Source organism: Pseudophryne corroboree, chromosome 7, assembly GCF_028390025.1.
Source record: "Pseudophryne corroboree isolate aPseCor3 chromosome 7, aPseCor3.hap2, whole genome shotgun sequence".
Classification (NCBI taxonomy): Eukaryota; Metazoa; Chordata; class Amphibia; order Anura; family Myobatrachidae; genus Pseudophryne; species Pseudophryne corroboree.
This window is the reverse complement of record NC_086450.1, coordinates 285679049-285705113: the sequence shown is the minus strand read 5'-3', so window position 1 is coordinate 285705113 and position 26065 is coordinate 285679049. Positions and strand designations below refer to the sequence as shown.

General features: G+C 48.6%; 1 protein-coding gene across 7 annotated transcripts in view; it reads right to left on the bottom strand.

The window, feature by feature from the left end:
• DHRS7B (dehydrogenase/reductase 7B) overlaps positions 1-26065 on the bottom strand; it is a 290811-nt gene that overhangs the window by 93740 nt on the left and 171006 nt on the right. The window lies entirely within an intron of this gene.

The following is a 26065-nucleotide window of genomic DNA, read 5'->3' as shown; positions in this document are numbered from 1 at the left end:
AGGGAAACATTGGTGATGTCCTAAAGCAGTTCCTCAAGGGAGGGGGTGCGCCTTAGCGGGTATGAGAACCCGGCGTCCAAAGGAAGCATCCTGGGAGGCGGAAGTATCAAAGGCATAGAACCTAATAAACGTGTTCACAGAGGACCACGTAACCGCCTTGCACAATTGTTCTGCAGACATGCCACGGCGGGCCGCCCAAGATGGTCCAACAAACTGAGTAGAATGGGCTTTAAAAGCTGCAGGATCTGGGAGTCCAGCCTAAGCATAAGCTTGTACAATCACCATTCTAAGCCATCTGGCCAAGGTTTGCTTATTCGCAGGCCAACCACATTTGTGAAAACCAAACAAGACAAAAAGGGAATCTGACGACCTGATAAAGGTAGTCCTCTTCACATATATACGGAGAACCCTTACCACATCCAAAGGTCGCTCTTTTGAGGACAAATCAGAAAAGATAAAGGCAATTACCACAATCTCTTGGTTAAGGTGAAAAACCACCTTAAGTAAATAACCTGAACGAGTTCTAAGAAATGCCCGGTCACGATGAAATATCAGAAAGGGTGGCCGACAGGACAATGCGCCTAAGTCCAACACCCTTCTAGGAGAAACATAAGCCATTAAAAACAAGACCTTGGCCGTGAGCCATATAAGGTCCACCGACTCGAGAGATTCAAATGGAGACTCTTGCTTAAGGTATTGTTATTCAGTACAACAGACAGATCCCATGGAGCCACAGGAGGGACACAGGGAGGCTGAATCCGAAGGACACCTTGAGTGAATGTATGAACGTCAGGTATAGGACGCAATTTTTCTCTGAAACCATACCGACAAGGCAGATATGTGAACCTTGAGGGAGGTCAGACAAAGGCCTAAGTACAGGCCTCTTTGCAGAAAAGCCAGAATTCTGGAAGTTCTTAATCTGTATGCATCATAATTCTTAGCACAACAGGTGAAGAAAGAATTCCAGACCCTGTAATAAATCCAATGCTGAAGCCGGTTTATGGGCATTTAACATAGTTTGGATGACCACCTCAGAGAATCCTTTGGCTCTCATGAATGATGCTTCAAAAGCCAAGCCGTCAAAGCCATTAAAACACCAAAAAAAATAAAGTACTAGCGCTTGTAGGTCAAAAATGAGAAGATAGGTCACAATGAATCACAATTTAATAAAACATGTTAAAAACTGTGTGCTAAGCACATATAAATGAAAAAAAAAACAATAACCCAGGTGAGTCCTGCCGCTTTGTGCCGACTCCCTGTCTACTGGAAGACCTTCACCTGGACCAAGTCCCCACCAAGTAACAGCATTTAGACTTTTTATAAAGAGAGTTCCTTTCACACCGTGGAAGCTCCATTTCATCACTAATCGAGGAAAAGCCACATGTGGACGCAGTTCCACTTAAAAACCTTGAGAGACGCTGGTGGTAACTATTATTCACAGTTGTGATTTGCATGGGCTCTCAGACTCCAAGGGGACTAATTATCGGAACAGGTTTTCTGAACTTTTCTTCCATAAAAACCTTACAATCGGGAGGAGCACTACTCACTTTATGTATTATTGTTTTTTCATTTATATGTGCTTAGCACGCAGTTTTTAACATGTTTTATTAAATTGTGATTCATTGTGACCCATCTTCTCATTTGTAACCTACAAGCGCTAATACTTTCTTTTTTTGGTGTTTTAATTGCTGTTCGGGGTCTGACCAACCCCTTTGTGTATAATAGCAGCTGTGGTGAACCCCCTCATCTAGCGCCAGTAGTGAAATTACCTTTGGGTAAATTTCTCCTTACAATTACACGCCGTCAAAGCCAGCCTGGCCAGGTCCAGATAAAGACAAGGGCCCTGTACGAGGAGGTCTGGGCGCTGAGGAAGTATAAAAGGGCGCTCTGTCAATAGACCCTGCAGGTCTAATAACCAATGCAGTCTGGGCCATGACGGAGCGACTAGAAGTAGAAATCCTCCTTCTTGTTTGAACTTCCCTCCAGTGTCACTCCTTCCCAGGGTCCTGTGGAACACGTAGGGCAGGTGAAAGTTCCATGGAATTGCCAGTGCGTCCATGAACACTGCTTGAGGATCCCTGGTCCTTGATCCGATGACCGGAACCTTGTGATTGTGTCAAGACGCCATGAGGTCTACGTCTGGTAGGCCCCACTTGTCCACTAGGAGTTGAAAGACTTCTGGATGAAGACTCCACTCTCCGGCATACATGTACTGGCAACTGAGGAAGTCTGCTTCCCAGTTTAGTACACCTGGAATGAACACTGCCGATATTGCTGGCAGATGGCGCTCCGCCCAACAAAGGATTTTTGACACTTCCATCATAGCCATGCAGCTTCAAGTGCAGCCTTGATGGTTTATGTATGCCACTGTAGTGGCATTCTCTGACTGTACTGGAACCGGCCTGTTTTGTACCAGAGGCAGGGAGAGAGTCAATGCATTGAACACTGCCCGCAACTCCAGAATGTTTATTGGGAGGAGTGACTCCTCCTTGGTCCGGCGACCCTGAAAAGAGTGTTTCTTCAACACCGCACTCCATCCCCTCAGACTGGCGGCCATTGTGAACAGGACCCAGTCGCGGATCCAGAAGGGACGGCCCCTGCCCAATTGCTGGTCCTGTAGCCACCAGGTCAGCGACAGACGAACCTCTGGGGTCCAAGTGATCATTTGAGATCTGATGAGGTAGGCCATCCCACTTGGAAAGGATTAACCTCTGCAGAGGGCAACAATGAAATTGAGTGTACTCTACCATGTCGAATGCCGACCACCATCAGGTCAAGTACTTGCATCGCCGAGTGTATCAACACTCTGGGGTGACAAAGGAAGCATCATATCCGGTATTGAAGTCTCAGGACTTTTTCTGGAGACAGAAACAGTTGTTGACTGTGTGTGTCCAGGAGTGCCCTCAGGTGCACCATGCTCTGAGCTGGGCCCAGCGAGGATTTCTTCCAATTGATGAGCCACCTGGGGGCTTGTAGGAAGCTTACAGTCAGTTGTAGATGACTGAGGAGGACATTGTGGGAGTTTGCCAGAATCAGCAAGTCGTCCAGATACGGCAGGATCCTGACTCCCTGGCGACAGAGATGGACCGTCATTACGGCCATGAACTTGGTGAAGATCAGAGGAGCCGTAGCCATTCCAAATGGCAGAGCCTGGAACGGATAGTGGAGGTTGTCAATAGCAAACCGCAGGTACTGCTGATGCGACAATGGCAATAGGTATATGCTGGTATGCATCCTGTATTTCCAGGGATACCATATAGTCTCCAGGTTCCATAGCCAGTGTAATTGAGAGCAGTGTCTCACAAACTTGTTCAGTGATTTGAGTATAGACCAGAAAGACCCACTGTATTCAGGAAAGAACTCGCAACCTTTTGCAAAGCTTGCGCCTTTAACATATCCAAAAGAATAACCATGGTGCAAAACTGGCAAGGGGGACGTCTCGAAGGAGACTGTGTACTCGTGAGAGACAACTTCTCGCACCCATGCATCTGAAGTTGTCATTAACCAGACCCGGGTGAACTGCAGTAGTTGCCCTACCACCCTGGGGTTCCCCTGGGGGAAGCCCGCAGCGCCATGCGGCAGGCTTGTCTTGTTTAGAAGAAGGATGATGGGCCACCCAGGACTGCTTCGTCTTGGGCTTACAGGTTTTGGGAGCATGAGATTGTCCCAGGTATTCCTGACCTTTTGCTTTCCCTTGAGGTCGAAAGGATTAGTATTTGGGAGAAAGGCAGTTTTGTCAGCCGCCAGTTCAGACACAATTTTATTTAGGTCTTCCCCAAACAATACGTCTCCCTTAAAAGGGATACCTCCAAGGTCTTTTTGGAGTCCAGGTCCACCTTCCATGACCTCAACCACAGAATACGGCAAGCCAGGACAGGCGTAGTCGACGCATTGGCTGCCAACACACCTGCCTCAGAGGACGCCTCCTAAATGTAATAGATGGCGGCGGTAATGTGAGAGAGGTATTGTCTGGCATTGTCAGATATATCCTCGGGCAGATCTTCCTCTAATGCCTGAACCCATGCTTCAATTCCTTTTGCAGCCCAAGAGGCAGCAATAGTGGGTCTATGTAGAGCACCTGTAAGGGAGTAAAATAGATTTCAGGCATCCCTCCACACGCTTATCTGCCGGTTCCTTCAGTGAAGTGACAGTGGTGACAGGCAGAGTGGACGACACCACTAGGCGGGTGACATGAGAATCCACCGGCGGTGAATTTCCCAACTTGTTACATAACTCTGCGGGAGAGGATAGCGAGCCAAGGCCCGTTTAGACAGAGGGAATTTCTTCCCTGGATTAGACATGGGTTCCTGCCTGATGTCCACCAAATGGTCACAAAGAGTAATAGATTTTTAACCACCTTATGCCGTTTAAACATATCAGTTTTCTTAGCCACAGCAGTGGAGTCCTCATCATCAGTGATTTGTAGGATTTGCTTAATAGCAAACACAAGGGCAAGGACATCAATTTGCAATGGAGAATCCTCATCAGAAACACCTGATTCAGTGTGAGACAGGACAGTATGCTTCCCCTCCTCTTCAGATTGAACATCTGAGAGATTCCTGGATTGTGAAGAAGCAGCAGCCCGCTTAGATGACCCAGAGACACTAGAGTGACCAGGAGTAGATTTTTGTCTGAAAAAGGAATGATCTAATTGTTGCAACTGGTTAGACAAATTAACCATAGGGACAATTTGTGGCTGTAATTGCACAGGTGGTCCCATAGGGGGCGTAAGGCATTCCACCAGAGTACCCAGTAAATTTGTGAATGCAGGCCAGCGTGGCTCCTGATTGGTTACAGGAGTTGCGGGCTGACTGGGAGATGTATGATACATAGTACACAGACCATCATACACAGCTTCCCCCTCTGGTAAATCTTTGGCGCAAGCTCTGCATGATGCAGTAGCGTCCACAGACTTACTGCCCTTCTTGTTAGACATTGTATACAAATGCAACAACAGAGTGAATTAGTACGATAAAGCCAAACAATACCTGTGAGTAAATCCGTTAGTATGTAACTGTAGACACAGTACACAACACCAGCGAAAAAACCTGGTATTATGTGACTGAGTACACAGAAGAATACACGTAATAGGTAAATATATGACCCTGATGCACCTAGTCCCTTAGGGTACAGAATAAATAAATATATATATATATATATATATATATATATATATATATATAAAAATAAATAACACTCACTGTTTCCCAAAAGTAAAAAAAGAAAAGACCAGCACTCACATTTTTGATGAAAGAAAAAAAGATAAGATTTTACTCACCGGTAAATCTATTTCTCGTAGTCCGTAGTGGATGCTGGGAACTCCGAAAGGACCATGGGGAATAGCGGCTCCGCAGGAGACTGGGCACAACTAAAGAAAGCTTTTAGGTCACCTGGTGTGCACTGGCTCCTCCCACTATGACCCTCCTCCAAGCCTCAGTTAGGACACTGTGCCCGGACGAGCTGACATAATAAGGAAGGATTTTGAATCCCGGGTAAGACTCTTACCAGCCACACCAATCACACCGTATAACTCGTGATACTATACCCAGTTTAACAGTATGAAAACAACTGAGCCTCTCAACAGATGGCTCAACAATAACCCTTTAGTTAACAATAACTATGTACAAGTATTGCAGACAATCCGCACTTGGGACGGGCGCCCAGCATCCACTACGGACTACGAGAAATAGATTTACCGGTGAGTAAATTCTTATTTTCTCTGACGTCACGTCCTAGTGGATGCTGGGAACTCCGAAAGGACCATGGGGATTATACCAAAGCTCCCAAACGGGCGGGAGAGTGCGGATGACTCTGCAGCACCGAATGAGAGAACTCAAGGTCCTCCTCAGCCAGGGTATCAAATTTGTAGAATTTTGCAAACGTGTTTGCCCCTGACCAAGTAGCAGCTCGGCAAAGTTGTAAAGCCGAGACCCCTCGGGCAGCCGCCCAAGATGAGCCCACCTTCCTTGTGGAATGGGCTTTTACTGATTTAGGATGCGGCAGTCCAGCCGCAGAATGCGCCAGCTGAATTGTGCTACAAATCCAGTGAGCAATAGTCTGCTTAGAAGCAGGAGCACCCAGCTTGTTGGGTGCATACAGGATAAATAGCGAGTCAGTTTTCCTGACTCTAGCCGTCCTGGAAACATAAATTTTCAAGGCCCTTACTACGTCCAGTAACTTGGAATCCTCCAAGTCGCTAGTAGCCGCAGGCACCACAATAGGTTGGTTCAAGTGAAAAGCTGATACCACCTTAGGGAGAAACTGGGGACGAGTCCTCAATTCCGCCCTATCCATATGGAAAATCAGATAAGGGCTTTTACATGACAAAGCTGCCAATTCTGACACACGCCTGGCTGAAGCCAAGGCCAGTAACATGACCACTTTCCACGTGAGATATTTTAGATCCACGGTATTAAGTGGCTTAAACCAATGTGATTTTAAGAAACTCAACACCACGTTGAGATCCCAAGGTGCCACTGGAGGCAGAAACGGGGGCTGAATATGCAGCACTCCTTTCACAAACGTCTGAACTTCAGGTAGTGAAGCTAGTTCTTTCTGGAAGAAAATCGACAGAGCCGAGATCTGTACCTTAATGGAGCCTAATTTCAGGCCCATAGTCACTCCTACTTGTAGGAAATGCAGAAATCGACCTAGTTGAAATTCCTCTGTTGGGGCCTTTTTGGCCTCACACCAAGCAACATATTTCCGCCATATGCGGTGATAATGCTTTACAGTCACATCTTTCCTGGCTTTAATCAGCGTAGGAATTACTTCCTCCGGAATGCCTTTTTCCTTCAGGATCCGGCGTTCAACCACCATGCCGTCAAACGCAGCCGCGGTAAGTCTTGGAACAGACAGGGCCCCTGCTGCAGCAGGTCCTGTCTGAGCGGCAGAGGCCATGGGTCCTCTGAGATCATCTCTTGAAGTTCCGGGTACCACGCTCGTCTTGGCCAATCCAGAACCACGAGTATTGTTCTTACTCCTCGTTTTCTTATTATTCTCAGTACCCTTGGTATGAGAGGCAGAGGAGGGAACACAAACTGACTGGTACACCCACGGTGTCACTAGAGCGTCCACAGCTATCGCCTGAGGGTCCCTTGACCTGGCGCAATATCTCTCTAGTTTTTTGTTTAGGCGGGACGCCATCATGTCCACCTGTGGCCGTTCCCATCTATTTACAATCAGCGTGAAGACTTCTGGATGAAGTCCCCACTCTCCCGGGTGGAGGTCGTGCCTGCTGAGAAAGTCTGCTTCCCAGTTGTCCACTCCCGGAATGAACACTGCTGAGTGCTAGTACGTGATTTTCCACCCATCGGAGAATCCTTGTGGCTTCTGCCATTGCCATCCTGCTTCTTGTGCCGCCCTGTCGATTTACATGGGCGACTGCCGTGATGTTGTCTGACTGGATCAGTACCGGGTGGTGTAGAAGCAGGGATTTTGCCTGACTTAGGGCATTGTAAATGGCCCTTAGTTCCAGAATATTTGTGTAGGGAAGTCTCCTGACTCGACCATAGTCCTTGGAAGTTTCTTCCCCGTGTGACTGCCCCCCAGCCTCGAAGGCTGGCATCCGTGGTCACCAGGACCCAGTCCTGTATGCCGAATCTGCGGCCCTCTAGAAGATGAGCACTCTGCAGCCACCACAGCAGAGACACCCTGGTTCTTGGAGACAGGGTTATTAGGCGATGCATCTGAAGATGCGATCCGGACCATTGGTCCAACAGGTCCCACTGAAAGATTCTGGCATGGAACCTGCCGAAAGGAATTGCTTCGTAAGAAGCCACCATCTTTCCCAGGACCCGCGTGCAGTGATGCACCGATACCTGTTTCGGTTTCAGGAGGTCTCTGACTAGAGATGACAGCTCCTTGGCTTTCTCCTCCGGGAGAAACACTTTTTTCTGGACTGTATCCAGAATCATACCCAGGAACAGTAGACGTGTCGTCGGAACCAGCTGTGATTTTGGAATATTCAGAATCCAATCGTGCTGGTGTAGCACCTCCTGAGATAGTGCTACTCCCACCAACAACTGCTCCTTGGACCTCGCCTTTATTAGGAGATCGTCCAAGTACGGGATAATTAAAACTCCCTTTCTTCGAAGGAGTATCATCATTTCCGCCATTACCTTGGTAAACACCCTCGGTGCCGTGGAGAGTCCAAACGGCAGCGTCTGGAATTGGTAATGGCAATCCTGTACCACAAATCTGAGGTACTCCTGGTGAGGATAGTAAATGGGGACATGCAGGTAAGCATCCTTAATGTCCAGGGATACCATGTAATCCCCCTCGTCCAGGCTTGCAATAACCGCCCTGAGCGATTCCATCTTGAACTTGAATTTTTTTATGTATGTGTTCAAGGATTTCAAATTTAAAATGGGTCTCACCGAACCGTCCGGTTTCGGTACCACAAACAGTGTGGAATAGTAACCCCGTCCTTGTTGAAGTAGGGGCACCTTGACTATCACCTGCTGGGAATACAGCTTGTGAATTGCCTCTAGCACAGCCTCCCTGCCTGAGGGAGTTGTCGGCAAGGCAGATTTTAGGAACCGGTGGGGTGGAGACGCCTCGAATTCCAGTTTGTACCCTTGAGATACTATTTGCAGGATCCAGGGATCCACATGTGAGCGAGCCCACTGATCGCTGAAATTTTTGAGGCGACCCCCCCACCGTACCTGGCTCCGCCTGTGGAGCCCCACCGTCATGCGGCGGACTTGGAAGAAGCGGGGGAGGACTTTTGCTCCTGGGAACCTGCTGTTTGTTGCAGCCTTTTTCCCCTACCTCTGCCTCTGGACAGAAAGGACCCGCCTTTTCCACGCCTGTTTTTCTGAGTCCGAAAGGACTGTACCTGATAAAACGGCGCCTTTTTAGGCTGTGAGGGAACATGGGGTAAAAATGCTGACTTCCCAGCAGTTGCTGTGGAAACTAGGTCCGAGAGACCATCCCCGAATAACTCCTCACCCTTATAAGGAAAAACTTCCATTTGCCTTTTTGAATCTGCATCCCCTGTCCACTGGCGAGTCCATAAGCCTCTCCTAGCAGAAATGGACAATGCACTTATTTTAGATGCCAGCCGGCAGATCTCCCTCTGTGCATCTCTCATGTATAAGACTGAGTCTTTTATATGCTCTATGGTTAGCAGAATAGTGTCCCTGTCTAGGGTGTCAATATTTTCTGACAGGGAATCTGACCACGCAGCGGCAGCACTGCACATCCATGCTGACGCAATAGCTGGTCTAAGTATAATGCCTGAGTGTGTATATACAGACTTCAGGATCGCCTCCTGCTTTCTATCAGCAGGTTCCTTGAGGACGGCCGTATCCGGAGACGGTAGTGCCACCTTTTTAGACAAACGTGTGAGCGCTTTATCTACCCTAGGGGGTGTCTCCCAACGTGACCTATCCTCTGGCGGGAAAGGGAACGCCATTAGTAACTTCTTAGAGATTACCAATCTTTTATCAGGGAAAGCCCACGCTTCTTCACACACTTCATTTAATTCTTCTGATGGGGGAAAAACTACGGGTAGTTTTTTCTCCCCAAACATAATACCCTTTTTAGTGGTACCTGGGTTTATATCAGAAATTTGTAACACCTCTTTCATTGCTTCAATCATGCAACGAATGGCCTTAGTGGACATTAGACTAGACTCATCATCGTCGACACTGGTGTCAGTATCCGTGTCGACATCTGCGTCTGCCATCTGAGGTAGCGGGCGTTTTAGAGCCCCCGATGGCCTTTGAGACGCCTGGACAGGCACGAGCTGAGAAGCCGGCTGTCCCGCATTTGGCATGTCGTCAATTTTTTTGTGTAAAGGAGTCGACACGTGCACGCAATTCCTTCCATAAGTCCATCCACTCAGGTGTCTGCCCCGCAGGGGGTGACATCCCTTCTATAGGCATCTGCTCCGCCTCCACATCATTATCCTCATCAAACATGTCGACACAGCCGTACCGACACACCGCACACACACAGGGAATGCTCTAACAGAGGACAGGACCCACCAAAGCCCTTTGGGGAGACAGAGTGAGAGTATGCCAGCACACACCAGAGCGCTATATAATGCAGGGACTAACTGAATTATGTCCCCTATAGCTGCTGTTATATATACTGCGCCTAAATTTAGTGCCCCCCCTCTCTTTTTTACCCTTTTCTGTAGTGTAGACTGCAGGGGAGAGCCAGGGAGCTTCCTTCCAGCGGAGCTGTGAGGGAGAAATGGCGCCAGTGTGCTGAAGGAGATAGCTCCACCCCTTTTTCGCGGACTATTCTCCCGCTTTTTTATGGATTCTGGCAGGGGTAATTATCACATATATAGCCTCTAGGGCTATATATTGTGGTATTTTTGCCAGCCAAGGTGTTTTTATTGCTGCTCAGGGCGCCCCCCCCTAGCGCCCTGCACCCTCAGTGACCGGAGTGTGAAGTGTGTATGAGGAGCAATGGTGCACAGCTGCAGTGCTGTGCGCTACCTTGGTGAAGACTGATGTCTTCTGCCGCCGATTTTCCGGACCTCTTCTTGCTTCTGGCTCTGTAAGGGGGACGGCGGCGCAGCTCCGGGACCGAACACCAAGGCCAGTTCCATGCGGTCGATCCCTCTGGAGCTAATGGTGTCCAGTAGCCTAAGAAGCCCAAGCTAGCAGCAAGCAGGTAGGTTCGCTTCTTCTCCCCTTAGACCCTCGCTGCAGTGAGCCTGTTGCCAGCAGGTCTCACTGTAAAATAAAAAACCTAATTATATACTTTCTTTTTAGAAGCTCAGGAGAGCCCCTAGTGTGCACCCAACCTCGGCCGGGCACAAAATCTAACTGAGGCTTGGAGGAGGGTCATAGTGGGAGGAGCCAGTGCACACCAGGTGACCTAAAAGCTTTCTTTAGTTGTGCCCAGTCTCCTGCGGAGCCGCTATTCCCCATGGTCCTTTCGGAGTTCCCAGCATCCACTAGGACGTCAGAGAAAGGTTTATTCCTTACAAGCCATCCATCTGGATATAATCCTGGTGCTACAGCCCGACCGCCGTTTCAACTGACAATGGTTTTCATCAGGGGCTTTTTTCATCAAAAATGTGAGAGCTGGTCTTTTATCTTTTGGGAAAAAGTGAGTGTCTATATCAATTGCCAGGACCCTGCACCACCATTTCATCTATATATATTTTTTACTGAGTGCTGTCAGTTTGCTATGTCATGTGTATATATATATATATATATATAAAAATAAATAAACACAGCACGGTCCAAGACCAGAGGTATATATCAGAATACTTGTACAATATATCCTGTAATAGGTACACTTTTTCTTAACTAACGCTGTCTGTATAAAGACATGTAGAATACGCAAGTGTTTGTAAAGTCACAGCACTGTATACAGGCCGCTTTACAAGGGAGACTTGCCCTGCAGTCCCAGAGACTAGCCGCAACTATGCTTATAAGATGGCGCCCAGCGTCTCAGTCAGGGAGTGAGTGAGAATCTGAGGCAGCTCCAGAACGGGAAAATCTGCAGTAGATGTTGCCCTGGGCCAGGGAGAGGTTACAGGTCAAGCGAGCCTTATTAAATGGGGCGTTAGTAAACCCGACCTGTGCTCTTATTGCCCTGGTGATCTAGTGGGGTCCCTGCTCGGTGACCATGCCCACGCCAGCGCCATGACCCGTCTCCCTAGGTCGCGGACAAAACGCAATTTAATGGTGGGTACCACCTGGGGAACCCTATTACCTCCTTCCCGTAGCAGCCACACGAACCAGGAGAGCAACTGCGACCGTGAGCCTAAAGCCGGAGCGTCTCCGACGTAAGTACCCGGGAACAGGCGACGCCGCTTGGGTGGTGATGGAGCTGCAGCGTTTTTAAGAAATTTCTGACAGAAAAAGCTTTTTTAGGGCTTCCCAGTGCAGCCCACCTGTTAAGTGACCCGTTGCTCCAGACACCAACAGAAAATGAGCTCACAGTGCCTGGAGGCAGGGTTATAGAGGAGGCCCTAATGCATCCTGGGACAGCCTAAAGCTTTAGCCTGTTGGTGCCTCTGGATCAAGATCCACTCTACAACCCAATGTTTCCCTGTGGAAACCAATGTAACCTGCTGCAGAAACTAGTTGTCCACCAAATATAGTATTTCAAGTAAAAATATGATAGCCAAGGACTGGCGCTATAAATTTTGGTTTATTTTCTCAGTAAACCTGTACGTATGACCTCTGACCATTTATGCAAACGGAAAGATAAAGAGATCCAACGTGTCATAGGAAAGACAATTTACTAAAAACAAAATATTAAAAACATGGTTGCGTTGCAACAACAAAAGAAAACGAGTTTTATGGTAAGAACTTACCTTTGTTAAAACTCTTTCTGCGAGGTACACTGGGCTCCACAAAGATAGACATTGGGGTGTAGAGTAGGATCTTGATCCGAGGCACCAACAGGCTCAAAACCTTTGACTGTTCCCAAGATGCATAGCGCCGCCTCCTCTATAACCCCGCCTCCCTGCACAGGAGCTCAGTTTTTAGTTAACCAGCCCAATGCAGTAGCAGGAAGAGAGACAACAACAGTTAGTAGCCACAAACACCACATTCTCACGACAGGAGAAGTGTCAGCAGCTAATGCCATACCAACCTAAAGAAGCTAAGTGCGTCAGGGTGGGCGCCTTGTGGAGCTCAGTGCACCTCGCAGAAAGAGTTTTAACAAAGGTAAGTTCTTACCATAAAACTCATTTTCTGCTGCGGGGTACACTGGGCTCCACAAGGATAGACATTGGGGATGTCCTAAAGCGGTTCCTTATGGGAGGGAACACACTGTAGCAGGCACAAGAACCCGGCGTCCAAAGGAAGCATCCTGGGAAGCGGCAGTATCGAAGGCATAGAACCTTAGGAACGTGTTCACTGAGGACCACGTAGCTGCCTTGCACAATTGTTGAAGGGTCGCACCACGGCGGGCCGCCCAAGAAGGTCCAACAGACCGAGTAGAATGGGCCATAATGTGAGCAGGAGCTGACAGAGCAGCCTTCACATAAGCATGTGCAATCACCATTCTAATCCATCTGGCCAAAGTCTGCTTGTGAGCAGGCCAGCCACGTTTGTGAAAACCAAACAGAACAAAGAGAATCCAATTTCCTAAGAGATGCAGTTCTCTTCACATAGATACGGAGAGCCCGTACCACATCCAAAGACCGCTCTTTGGGAGGCAAGTCAGGAGAGACCAGGGCCGGAACCACAATCTCCTGATTAAGGTGGAACGAAGATACCACCTTAGGTAAATATCCGGGACGAGTTTGAAGAACCGCCCGGTCACGGTGAAAAATCAGATATGGGGAACTACAGGACAAGGCACCCAAATCCGACACTCTTCTAGCGGAGGCAATTGCCAGCAAAAACACCACCTTAAGGGAACGCCACTTAAGATCACCTGAGCCCAGAGATTCAAACGTAAACTCTTGCAACGCCTCCAACACCACCAACAAGTCCCAAGGAGCCACAGGGAGGTTAAATACGCAACACACCTTGAGTAAAAGGTATTAACATCAGGCAAGGTCGCAATTTTTCTCTGAAACCACACAGACAAGGCAGAAATACGAACCTTGAGGGAGGCCAGACGCAGGCTGAAGTCTAGGCACTGCTGAAGAAAAGCCAAAAGTTTGGCTGTACTAAACTTGGAAGCGTCATAATTGTTAGATGCGCACCAAAGTAAGAATGCCAGACACTATGGTAAATCCGAACAGAAGCTGGTTTCCGGGCCCGCAACATAGTTTTAATGACCGCCTCAGAAAAACCTTTAGCCCTCAAGACGGAAGCTTCAAGAGCCACGCCGTCAAAGACAGTCGGGCCAGGTCAAGGTAGACACAGGGGCCCTGAACGAGATCATCTGGGCGTTGTGGAAGTAGAATCGGACCCTCTGACGATAGGCCTTGCAGGTCTGAGAACCAATACCGTCTGGGCCACGCTGGAGCTATGAGAAGCAGGATTCCTCCTCCTTGCTTGAACTTCCGAATTACCCTGGGTAGGAGTGACACCAGAGGGAACACACACGGCAGCCAAAAGTTCCATGGCACCGCCAGGGCATCCACGAATGCTGCTCGAGGATCCCTTGTCCTTGCTCCGAAGACCGGAACCTTGTGATTGTGTCGAGACGCCATCAGATCCACGTCTGGAAGGCCCCACCTTTCCATTATGAGTTGAAACACATCTGGATGGAGGCCCCACACTCCGGCGTGTACGTCCAGACGACTGAGAAAGTCCGCTTCCCAATTCAGGACTACCGGAATGAATATTGCCGATATGGCCGGTAGATGGCGTTCCGCCCATTGAAGAATCTGTGAAACTTCCTTCATTGCTAAGCGGCTGCGAATGCCGCCTTGATGGTTTATGTAAGCCACTGTTGTGGCGATGTCCGACTGTACTTGAACAGGACGGTTCTGTATTAAATGCTGGGCCAGGTTCAAAGAGTTGAAGACCGCCCGCAATTCCAGAACATTTATCGGGAGGAGAGACTCCTACTTGGTCCACCGACCCTGAAGGGAGTGTTGCTCCAGCACTGCGCCCCAACCCCTTAGACTGGCATCCGTCGTCAACAGGACCCAGTTGGATATCCAGAAGGGATGGCCCCTGCACAATCGTTGGTCCTGGAGCCACCAGTACAGTGACAGACGGACCTCCGGAGTCAATAAGATCATGTGAGACCTGATCCGGTGAGGCAGGTCGTCCCACCTGACCAGAATCAGCCTCTGGAGGGGGCGAGAATGGAATTAAGCATACTCCACCATGTCGAATGCTGACACCATGAGGCCCAGCACCTGCATCGCCGAATGTATCGACACTTGCGGACGGGAGAGGAAGCAACAAATCTTGTCCTGAAGCTTCAGGACTTTCTCCTGAGACAAGAACAACCGCTGGTTGTGAGTGTCCAATAGCGCTCCCAGGTGCACCATGCTCTGAGCAGGGACCAGGGAGGATTTCTTCCAGTTGATGAGCCACCCGTGGGCTTGCAGAAACCGGACAGTCAGATCCAAGTGACGTAGGAGAATTTCTGGGGAATTTGCCAGGATCAACAAGTCGTCTAGATACGGTAGGATCCTGACCCCTTGACGGCGGAGCTCCGCCGTCATCACCGCCATAACTTTGGTGAAGACTCGCGGAGCCTTAGTTAAACCAAAAGGTAACGCCCGAAACTGGTAATGGAGGTTGCCAACCGCAAACCTCAGGTATTGCTGATGTGACGCTGCTATAGGAATATGCAGGTAAGCATCCTGTATATCCAGGGAGACCATATAATCCCCAGGTTCCAAGGCCAGAACAATAAAGCAAAGGGTTTCCATACGGAATTCGGAGATTCTCACAAACTTGTTCAATGCCTTGAGGTTGAGAATGGGCCGGGAGGACCCATTCGGTTTCGGGACTAGAAAACAGCGGAGAATAGTACCCCTGGCCCCTCTGAGCAAGAGGTACCTGTACTACCACTCCTGTGTCCAGGAGGGTCTGTACCACCGAATGTAGAATCTTTGCCTGCACCTGATCCGAAGGGACGTCTGTCAGGCAAAATCGTCGAGGGGGACGGTTTTAGAAGGCTATGGCGTAACCTCAAGTGACGACTTCCCGTACCCAGGCATCTGAAGTGGTCTTCAACCATTCCTGGGTATACCCAAGAAGCCGGCCCCCCACCCTGATAGGTAGGCTTATCGGACTTGGAAGCTGGCTGATGGGCGGCTCAGGCTCTTTTGAGCTTCTGCTTACCAGGTTTGGAAGTGCGGGACTGTTTGTGGTACGCCTGTCCTTTTGCTTTACCTGAAGGGCGAAAGGGACGAAAGGAAGTACTTTTAGCCTTCGGCACAGAAGGAGCGGTACTTGGCAGACAGGCAGTTTTGTCAGTAGCCAAATCAGCCACTATCTTATTTAAGTCCTCCGCAAACAGAATATCTCCCTTAAAAGGGAGTACCTCCAGGGTTTTTCTATAACAGATCCACGGACCAGGGTCTCAGCCACAATTTCCGGCGGGCCAGGACTGACGTAGTAGAAGCCTTGGCTGCTAGAATACCGACATCAGAAGCCGCCTCTTTAATATAGTGAGAAGCTGTGACAATATATGACAAGCACTGTCTAGCATGGTCAGAAGAGATTTCAGCTTCCAACTCTAGGGCCCACGCTTCAATAGCTTCTGCAGCCCATGTCGCTGCAATAGTGGGCCTTTGCGCAGCACCCGTGAGGGTGTAAATCGCTTTCAGACAACCCTCCACACGTTTATCTGTAGGCTCTTTCAGAGACATGACGGTAGTGACTGGTAGAGCTGAGGAAACCACCATCCTTGCCACATGCGAGTCCACTGGAGGAGGTGTCTCCAAATTTTTTGACAGCTCTGGCGCGAGGGGATAGCGTCTTGTGAGGCACAAACTTCTTCCCTTGATTTTCCCAGGATTCCTGACGTATATCCACAAGGTGATCAGAATGAGGTAAAACTTGTTTAACCACCTTCTGACGCTTGAACCTATATGGTTTCTTAGGAGGGACGGATGGCTTGGGATCATCCGTAATCTGTAGAATCAACTTAATAGCCTCCAAAAGATCAGGAACATCCACTTGTGAACCACCCTCCCCATCAGCAGTATCTGTGGGGTCAGTGTAAGCGCCATCTTCTTCAGACGAGGTGTCAGTGACAGCAGTGGATTGTGAGGAGGTAATAGCTCGCTTAGAGGACCCCTTGGTCCTAGGCGAGCGAGGGTCAGACTTTTTAGTAGTCAAAGACTGGTTAAATTTCTTCAATTGAGCAGACAAGTTATCTGCCCACGACGGGTTAGCCGCGGGGACCACATACGGTTGAACCGGCATAGGAGGTCCTATAGGGGGCGTTAGTTTAGTAACTAGCGTATTCAGAAGTGTAGAGAAAGTAGCCCACGGCGGGTCATTATGGACCCCCGTTGCCACAGTCCCACTGGGGGGCAAAGAGCCCCCAAAACCAGAGCCCTCAGCTGCAATATTATCCTCATAGGGATCTGTGGCGTCAGCAACACCGGTAGTGTGTTCAGCCCCAGAACCATTACCCTCAGAAGCAGACATGATATAACTTGCAATATCAGGTAACACAGTACAATTATCAGCAGCACAATACCTCATGCCCAAACCCCTGCGCTGTGTAGTCAGCACAAGCAGGGATATAGGAGAGATATGGTGACTAAAATCACAGAGAAAAATACAATTACAGTATATCTTGTGTATATCTCCTATATTACAGTATTATAAACCTGACGCACCAAGCCCCCTCAGGTTATAGAATATAGGGATAGCAAGTTGAGTGAGAGACACGAAATGAAATTCACCCAGCAAGCTAATGCACACACATATAGTCACAGATGTACAATGCAGAGGTTATTACAAACAATAATACTGCACTGGACTAGCTTATATATAGTTATGTAGTCAATAGATATAACACTGCATAGTAAAAAATAAGATTTTACTTACCGATAAATCTATTTCTCGTAGTCCGTAGTGGATGCTGGGACTCAGTCAGGACCATGGGGATTAGCGGCTCCGCAGGAGACAGGGCACAAAAATAAAGCTTTAGGATCAGGTGGTGTGCACTGGCTCCTCCCCCTATGACCCTCCTCCAAGCCTCAGTTAGGATACTGTGCCCGGACGAGCGTACACAATAAGGAAGGATTTTGAATCCCGGGTAAGACTCATACCAGCCACACCGTACAACTTGTGATCTGAACCCAGTTAACAGTATGACAAACGTAGGAGCCTCTGAACAGACGGCTCACAACAATAACAACCCGATTTTTTTGTAACAATAACTATGTACAAGTATTGCAGACAATCCGCACTTGGGATGGGCGCCCAGCATCCACTACGGACTACGAGAAATAGATTTATCGGTAAGTAAAATCTTATTTTCTCTGACGTCCTAGTGGATGCTGGGACTCCGTCAGGACCATGGGGATTATACCAAAGCTCCCAAACGGGCGGGAGAGTGCGGATGACTCTGCAGCACCGAATGAGAGAACTCCAGGTCCTCTTTAGCCAGGGTATCAAATTTGTAGAATTTTAAAAACGTGTTCTCCCCCGACCACGTAGCTGCTCGGCAGAGTTGTAATGCCGAGACCCCTCGGGCAGCCGCCCAGGATGAGCCCACCTTCCTTGTGGAATGGGCCTTGACAGATTTAGGCTGTGGCAGGCCTGCCACAGAATGTGCAAGTTGAATTGTGCTACAAATCCAACGAGCAATCGTCTGCTTAGAAGCAGGAGCACCCAGCTTGTTGGGTGCATACAGTATAAACAGCGAGTCAGATTTTCTGACTCCAGCCGTCCTTGAAATATATATTTTCAATGCCCGGACAACGTCCAGCAACTTGGAATCCTCCAAATCGCTAGTAGCCGCAGGCACCACAATAGGCTGGTTCAGGTGAAACGCTGACACCACCTTAGGCAGAAACTGAGGACGCGTCCGCAGTTCTGCCCTGTCCGAATGGAAAATCAGATATGGGCTTTTATACGATAAAGCCGCCAATTCTGATACTCTCCTGGCTGAAGCCAGGGCCAGTAGCATGGTTACTTTCCACGTAAGATATTTCAAATCCACCGATTTGAGTGGCTCAAACCAATGGGATTTGAGAAAATCCAAAACTACATTAAGGTCCCACGGAGCCACTGGGGGCACAACCGGGGGCTGTATATGTAGTACTCCTTTTACAAAAGTCTGGACTTCAGGAACTGAAGCCAATTCTTTCTGGAAGAAAATCGACAGGGCCGAAATCTGAACCTTAATGGACCCCAATTTGAGGCCCATAGACAATCCTGTTTGCAGGAAATGTAGGAATCGACCCAGTTGAAATTCCTCCGTGGGGGCCTTCCTGGCCTCACACCACGCAACATATTTTCTCCAAATGCGGTGATAATGTTGTGCAGTCACCTCCTTCCTGGCTTTTACCAGTGTAGGAATGACCTCTTCCGGAATGCCTTTTTCCCTTAGAATTCGGCGTTCAACCGCCATGCCGTCAAACGCAGCCGCGGTAAGTCTTGGAATAGACACGGTCCCTGCTGAAGCAGGTCCCGTCTTAGAGGTAGAGGCCACGGATCTTCCGTGAGCATCTCCTGAAGTTCCGGGTACCAAGTTCTTCTTGGCCAATCCGGAGCCACGAGTATCGTTCTTACTCCCCTTTGCCGTATAATTCTCAGTACTTTTGGTATGAGAGGCAGAGGAGGAAACACATACACTGACTGGAACACCCACGGTGTTACCAGAGCGTCCACAGCTATTGCCTGAGGGTCTCTTGACCTGGCGCAATACCTGTCCAGTTTTTTGTTGAGGCGAGACGCCATCATATCCACCTTTGGTTTTTCCCAACGGTTCACAATCATGTGGAAGACTTCTGGATGAAGTCCCCACTCTCCCGGGTGTAGATCGTGTCTGCTGAGGAAGTCTGCTTCCCAGTTGTCCACTCCCGGAATGAACACTGCTGACAGTGCTATCACATGATCTTCCGCCCAGCGAAGAATCCTTGCAGCTTCTGCCATTGCTCTCCTGCTTCTTGTGCCGCCCTGTCTGTTTACGTGGGCGACTGCCGTGATGTTGTCCGACTGGATCAACACCGGCTGACCCTGAAGCAGGGGTTTTGCCAGGCTTAGAGCATTGTAAATCGCTCTTAGCTCCAGTATATTTATGTGAAGAGACATCTCCAGGCTTGACCATACTCCCTGGAAGTTTCTTCCCTGTGTGACCGCTCCCCAGCCTCTCAGACTGGCATCCGTGGTCACCAGGACCCAGTCCTGTATGCCGAATCTGCGGCCCTCTAACAGATGAGCACTCTGCAACCAACACAGAAGAGACACCCTTGTCCGTGGCGATAAGGTTATCCGCTGATGCATCTGCAGATGCGATCCGGACCATTTGTCCAGCAGATCCCACTGAAAAGTTCGTGCGTGGAATCTGCCGAATGGAATCGCTTCGTAAGAAGCCACCATCTTTCCCAGGACTCTTGTGCATTGATGCACAGACACTGTCCCTGGTTTTAGGAGGTTCCTGACAAGTTCGGATAACTCCCTGGCTTTCTCCTCCGGAAGAAACACCTTTTTCTGAACCAGAACCTTGGTAAAGACCCGAGGTGCCGTGGACAATCCAAACGGCAGCGTCTGAAACTGATAATGACAGTTTTGCACCACGAACCTGAGGTACCCTTGGTGTGAAGGGCAAATTGGGACATGCAGGTAAGCATCCTTGATGTCCAGGGACACCATAAAGTCCCCTTCTTCCAGATTCGCTATCACTGCTCTGAGTGACTCCATCTTGAACTTGAATTTTTGTATGTACAGGTTCAAAGATTTCAGATTTAGAATAGGTCTTACCGAGCCGTCCGGCTTCGGTACCACAAATAGCGTGGAGTAATACCCCTTTCCCTGTTGTAGGAGGGGTACCTTGACTATCACCTGCTGAGAAACCAGCTTGTGAATGGCTTCCAATACCGTCGCCCTGTCTGAGGGAGACGTTGGCAAAGCAGACTTTAGGAACCGGCGAGGGGGAGACTTCTCGAATTCCAACCTGTAACCCTGAGATACTACCTGCAGGATCCAGGGGTCCACCTGTGAGCAAGCCCACTGCGCGCTGAAATTCTTGAGTCGACCCCCCACCGCTCCTGAGTCCGCTTGTAAAGCCCCAGCGTCATGCTGAGGGCTTTGCAGAACCCGGGGAGGGCTTCTGTTCCTGGGAAGGAGCTGCTTGCTGCCTTCTCTTACCCTTTCCTCTGCCTCGGGGCAGATATGACTGTCCTTTTGCCCGCTTGATCTTATAGGACCGAAAGGACTGCGGCTGAAAAGACAGTGTCTTTTTCTGTTGGGAGGGGGTCTGAGGTAAAAAGGTGGATTTTCCGGCAGTTGCCGTGGCCACCAGATCCGATAGACCCACGCCAAATAATTCCTCCCCTTTATACGGCAATACTTCCATATGCCGTTTGGAATCCGCATCACCTGACCACTGTCGCGTCCATAAACTTCTTCTGGCAGATATGGACATCGCACTTACTCTCGATGCCAGAGTGCAAATATCCCTCTGAGCATCTCGCATATAAAGAAAAGCATCCTTTAATTGCTCTAAAGTCAATAAAATACTGTCCCTATCCAGGGTATCAATATTTTCAGTCAGGGAATCCGACCAGACCACCCCAGCACTGCACATCCAGGCTGAGGCGATGGCTGGTCGCAGTATAACACCAGTATGTGTGTATATACTTTTTAGGGTAGTTTCCAGCCTCCTATCAGCTGGATCCTTGAGGGCGGCCGTATCAGGAGACGGTAACGCCACTTGTTTTGATAAGCGTGTGAGCGCCTTATCCACCCTAGGGGGTGTTTCCCAGCGCGCCCTAACCTCTGGCGGGAAAGGGTATAATGCCAATAACTTTTTTTTTTTTAAATTAGCACTTTTCTATCTGGGTTAACCCACGCTTCATCACATACATCATTCAATTCCTCTGATTCAGGAAAAACTACAGGTAGTTTTTTCACACCCCACATAATACCCCTTTTTGTGGTACTTGCAGTATCAGAGATATGTAAAGCCTCCTTCATTGCCGTGATCATATAACGTGTGGCCCTACTGGAAAATACGTTTGTTTCTTCACCGTCGACACTAGATTCAGTGTCCGTGTCTGGGTCTGTGTCGACCGACTGAGGTAAAGGGCGTTTTACAGCCCCTGACGGTGTCTGAGACGCCTGGGCAGGTACTAACTGGTTTGCCGGCCGTCTCATGTCGTCAACTAATTTTTGTAATGTGCTGACATTATCACGTAATTCCATAAACAAAGCCATCCATTCCGGTGTCGACTCCCTGGGGGGCGACATCACCATTACCGGCAATTGCTCTGCCTCCACACCAACATCGTCCTCATACATGTCGACACACACGTACCGACACACAGCAGACACACAGGGAATGCTCTATTGAAGACAGGACCCCACTAGCCCTTTGGGGAGACAGAGGGAGAGTTTGCCAGCACACACCCAAGCGCTACAATATATATGGGAACAACCCTATATAAGTGTTGTATCCTTATAGCAGCTTAAATATAGTAATATCGCCAAAAAAAGTGCCCCCCCTCTCTGTTTTACCCTGTTTCTGTAGTGCAGTGCAGGTGAGAGTCCTGGGAGCCTTCCTCACAGCGGAGCTGAGCAGGAAAATGGCGCTGTGTGCTGAGGAGAATAAGCCCCGCCCCCTATTTCGGCGGGCTCTTCTCCCGGAGTTTGTGAGATCTGGCAGGGGTTAAATACATCCATATAGCCTCAAGGGCTATATGTGATGTATTTTTAGCCATAAGAAAGGTATTATACATTGCTGCCCAGGGCGCCCCCCCCAGCGCACTGCACCCTCAGTGACCGCTGTGTGAAGTGTGCTGACAACAATGGCGCACAGCTGCAGTGCTGTGCGCTACCTCATGAAGACTGAAAAGTCTTCTGCCGCCTGTTTCTGGACCTCTTCAATCTTCGGCATCTGCAAGGGGGGTCGGCGGCGCGGCTCCGGGACCGGACTCCATGGCTGGGCCTGTGTTCGATCCCTCTGGAGCTAATGGTGTCCAGTAGCCTAAGAAGCCAATCCATCCTGCACGCAGGTGAGTTCACTTCTCTCCCCTAAGTCCCTCGATGCAGTGAGCCTGTTGCCAGCAGGACTCACTGAAAATAAAAAACCTAAAAACTTTTTCTAAGCAGCTCTTTAGGAGAGCCACCTAGATTGCACCCTGCTCGGACGGGCACAAAAACCTAACTGAGGCTTGGAGGAGGGTCATAGGGGGAGGAGCCAGTGCACACCACCTGATCCTAAAGCTTTATTTTTGTGCCCTGTCTCCTGCGGAGCCGCTAATCCCCATGGTCCTGACGGAGTCCCAGCATCCACTAGGACGTCAGAGAAAACTGGATGTATATCACAGGGCACTTGTACCAGAGAACCCTGACTAAATGCACTTTTTCTTAACTATCACTGTCTACATGACATGTAGAATACTCAAGTGTCTTGTAAAGTCACAGTGCTGACTATCAGGCGGCTTTACAAAGGAGGATTTGCCCAAGCAGTTCCAGGAACAGTGTAGCTGAGAGAAATGGCGCCCAAACACTGACAGGGAGTGAGGGAGAGACAGACATGCAGCTCCAGGGCAGGAACATTTACTGTACATGGCGCCCTGGGGCTGGGGGAGGGGCTCCAGATCTAAGCCTTATCCCCTCTGCTGGCAAAACCACCTGGTACTGCGGGCTACTTGTAAAAAGGTTTAGAGAGAAAACCTGACCTGCACCCATGCCCTGGTGATCTAGTGGGACGACTGTATGCCACAGTGTCCACCGCCACTCACCACCTCCCGAAGCGCGGCCACGCGATCCCGGAGAGCCCCAGCCGTGTGTGCCTGACAGGAAGAAAACCGGAGCCTCCCGCTGTAGTTACCCGGCAACCAGGGCGCGGGAGTGTACAGCACCGCTAGGGAGAGATGGAGCTGCAGCAGTGAATGTCTCCTGACATCTACACACTGCTGCAGCCCTTGAAGTCGTCTTAAAAAGCTCTTCTTAGGGCTGCTAGGAGCAGCCCCTCTGTTATGTGCCTGCTATCTGCGGCACCAACTACAAAACTGAGCTCCTGTGCAGGGAGGCGGGGTTATAGAGGTTATAGAGGAGGCGGCGCTATGCATTTTGGGAACAGTCAAAGCTTTTGAGCCTGTTGGTGCCTCGGATCAAGATCCTACTCTACACCCTCAATGTCTATCCTTGTGGAGGCCAGTGTACCCCGCAGCAGAAAGAGGAAAATGGGACAAGGTGTAACCCTTATTCTCTGCTGACCGTTTTGTCATGAGAGGATTTGATCTGTATATCTTTCCATTTGCATAAATGGTTAAAGGTCATATGTACAGGTTTATCAAGATCATACATCAAAATTTATAGTGAAAGTCCTTAACTATCGTATATATTTTTACCTGTTGTCGTGGAAAGTCGGTGTTTCTTTTCTTGCATAATCAAGGAGGCAGCTTTATTTCTGGGTAATTTTGCACATTCATAAATCCCTTCAAACTTGATTTCTTATATAGTATTTAAAGTTTCAGAACAGCAAATCTGGTATTCGTGCTGTCATGGAAGCACTCGCTTCTCTAACTACGTTTTCCAGGCACCGCTCCTTCGCATATATTGTCATGTGTATGTTGTGTACTGTGCAAAAATTTTAGGCAGGTGTGGAAAAAAAGCTGAAAAGTAGGAATGCTTTAAAAATTAATAGTTTATTTTTATTCATTAACAAAAAGCAAATTGAATGAACAGAAGAGAAATCTAAATCAAATCAATATTTGGCGTGATCACCCTTTGCCTTTATAACATCATCTATTCTCCTACACTTGCACATAGTTTTTGAAGGAACTCGGCAGGGAGGCTGTTCCAAACATATTGGAGTACTACTACAGATCTTCTGTCGATGTAGTCTTGCTCAAATCCTTCTGTCTCTTCATGTAATCCCAGACAGATTTTATGATATTGAGATCCGGGCTCTGTGGGGGCCATATCATCAGAATACATACTAATTACCGGCGGCCGGGATACCGACAGCAGCATCATGGCTGCCAGTATGCCGGCAGCGGGGCGAGCGCTAGAAAGCCCCTAGCTACCTCACTGCACTCACCACGCTGCGGGCACGGAAGCCCTTTCGTGGACACCCATAGAGGGAGAATAGCCTGGGTTGCTGGTATTCATACGTCAGCATTTCACCGCCTGGTGGGATTCTGGCGTTGGCAATGTGACCGCCAGGATTTTGACAGGCGGTCTCCCGATTGCCTACCATATCATCACTTCCAGGACTCCTTGTTCTACTTTATACTGAAGATAGTTCTTAATGACATTAACCAAAAAGAGCCTCAATCAAAAATGACGTATCAGGCGCATCTAAACATTAAACTCAAATTATCTAGTACACCTGTATTTTAAATAACAGCTGCTCTCATACGGTGTTCTGAACACCAAGAAACACAAAACAATAATGTCTATATAGATAAACAATTCAGAGAGCGCATGGATGCAGAAAAAAGAATGACAATTTAATATAATATAGAAAAATTAAAATGCAATATTGCTATATATTAGAAACATATATCATAAAAAACCGCACTAGTGGAAACCTCTGAACTACTAGTCAGAAATGTCTATAAGTCCAGATAAATCCGGTAAGTGAAGAAATCCTGAATAAGAGTGGTGAAGCAAAGTTCAATGTCCCACCAATCAGGTGATAATGCTTAAATACCACAATAAAACCGTAGCAGGTCCACTTATATCCTCTTACACGGAGATGATGAAGTTCTTTAGTTTAAACATGTAGAAAAGACTGGTACTTCCCACAGCCTGTGGTTAGGCTGCAAACCCCCCACCGCTATCCGACAAAGATGGTATCTCACCGGAGCAGATGTATTGCCCTGCCGCTTCCAGAACCCCTGGGTAGTTGCGGCTGTATAGATGAGGCTGTCAGACGCGGAGAGTCCCGATGGATAAGGGAGAAGGAGAGGGGAACCTTGAACCACGGCCAGGTGCTGAGTACTCCGTATGTAAAGATCAGCGCTGCGGCTGTAAGCTGTAGTAGTCTGGGCTCCAACAAGTGCGGTTAAAATCCCTGAACCTTAACGCGTTTCTCCGACATAGGGCAAGTCGGTTTCATCAGAAGGTAAGTAACAAGCTCAAAAGTTGTACTATTTAAAGTGATTGGTTCCAATCAACATTCTCCACATCAGACTTGTAATTAAAATAATAGGTGTGTAGGTGCACAGCACTTTTAAATTACTCCAAAGACACATCAAGAATATTTACCATTAAAACAGCTAAATTAGGGTCTCTGGCTATCCTATTAAATAATCACTTAGCATATAGCTAAATAGCTGTCATAAAGAATTAAAAAAATTAAGATAAAATGAAGTAAGGCATCACGGAGAGAAAGGAATTATTTAAATAGACCAAATAAAACACAACAAAAATGGATGTGAAATATACCATCCAACTGACTACTAACTAATTTGGGGGTGGGGATTTGCACCCCCCTTCCTCCTCTTTGTTTGTCTGTCTATGACCCCTCCCCCTTCCAGCACCTGATATATAATTATCTCCAGGTATGATTGAGCAGCTTCCAA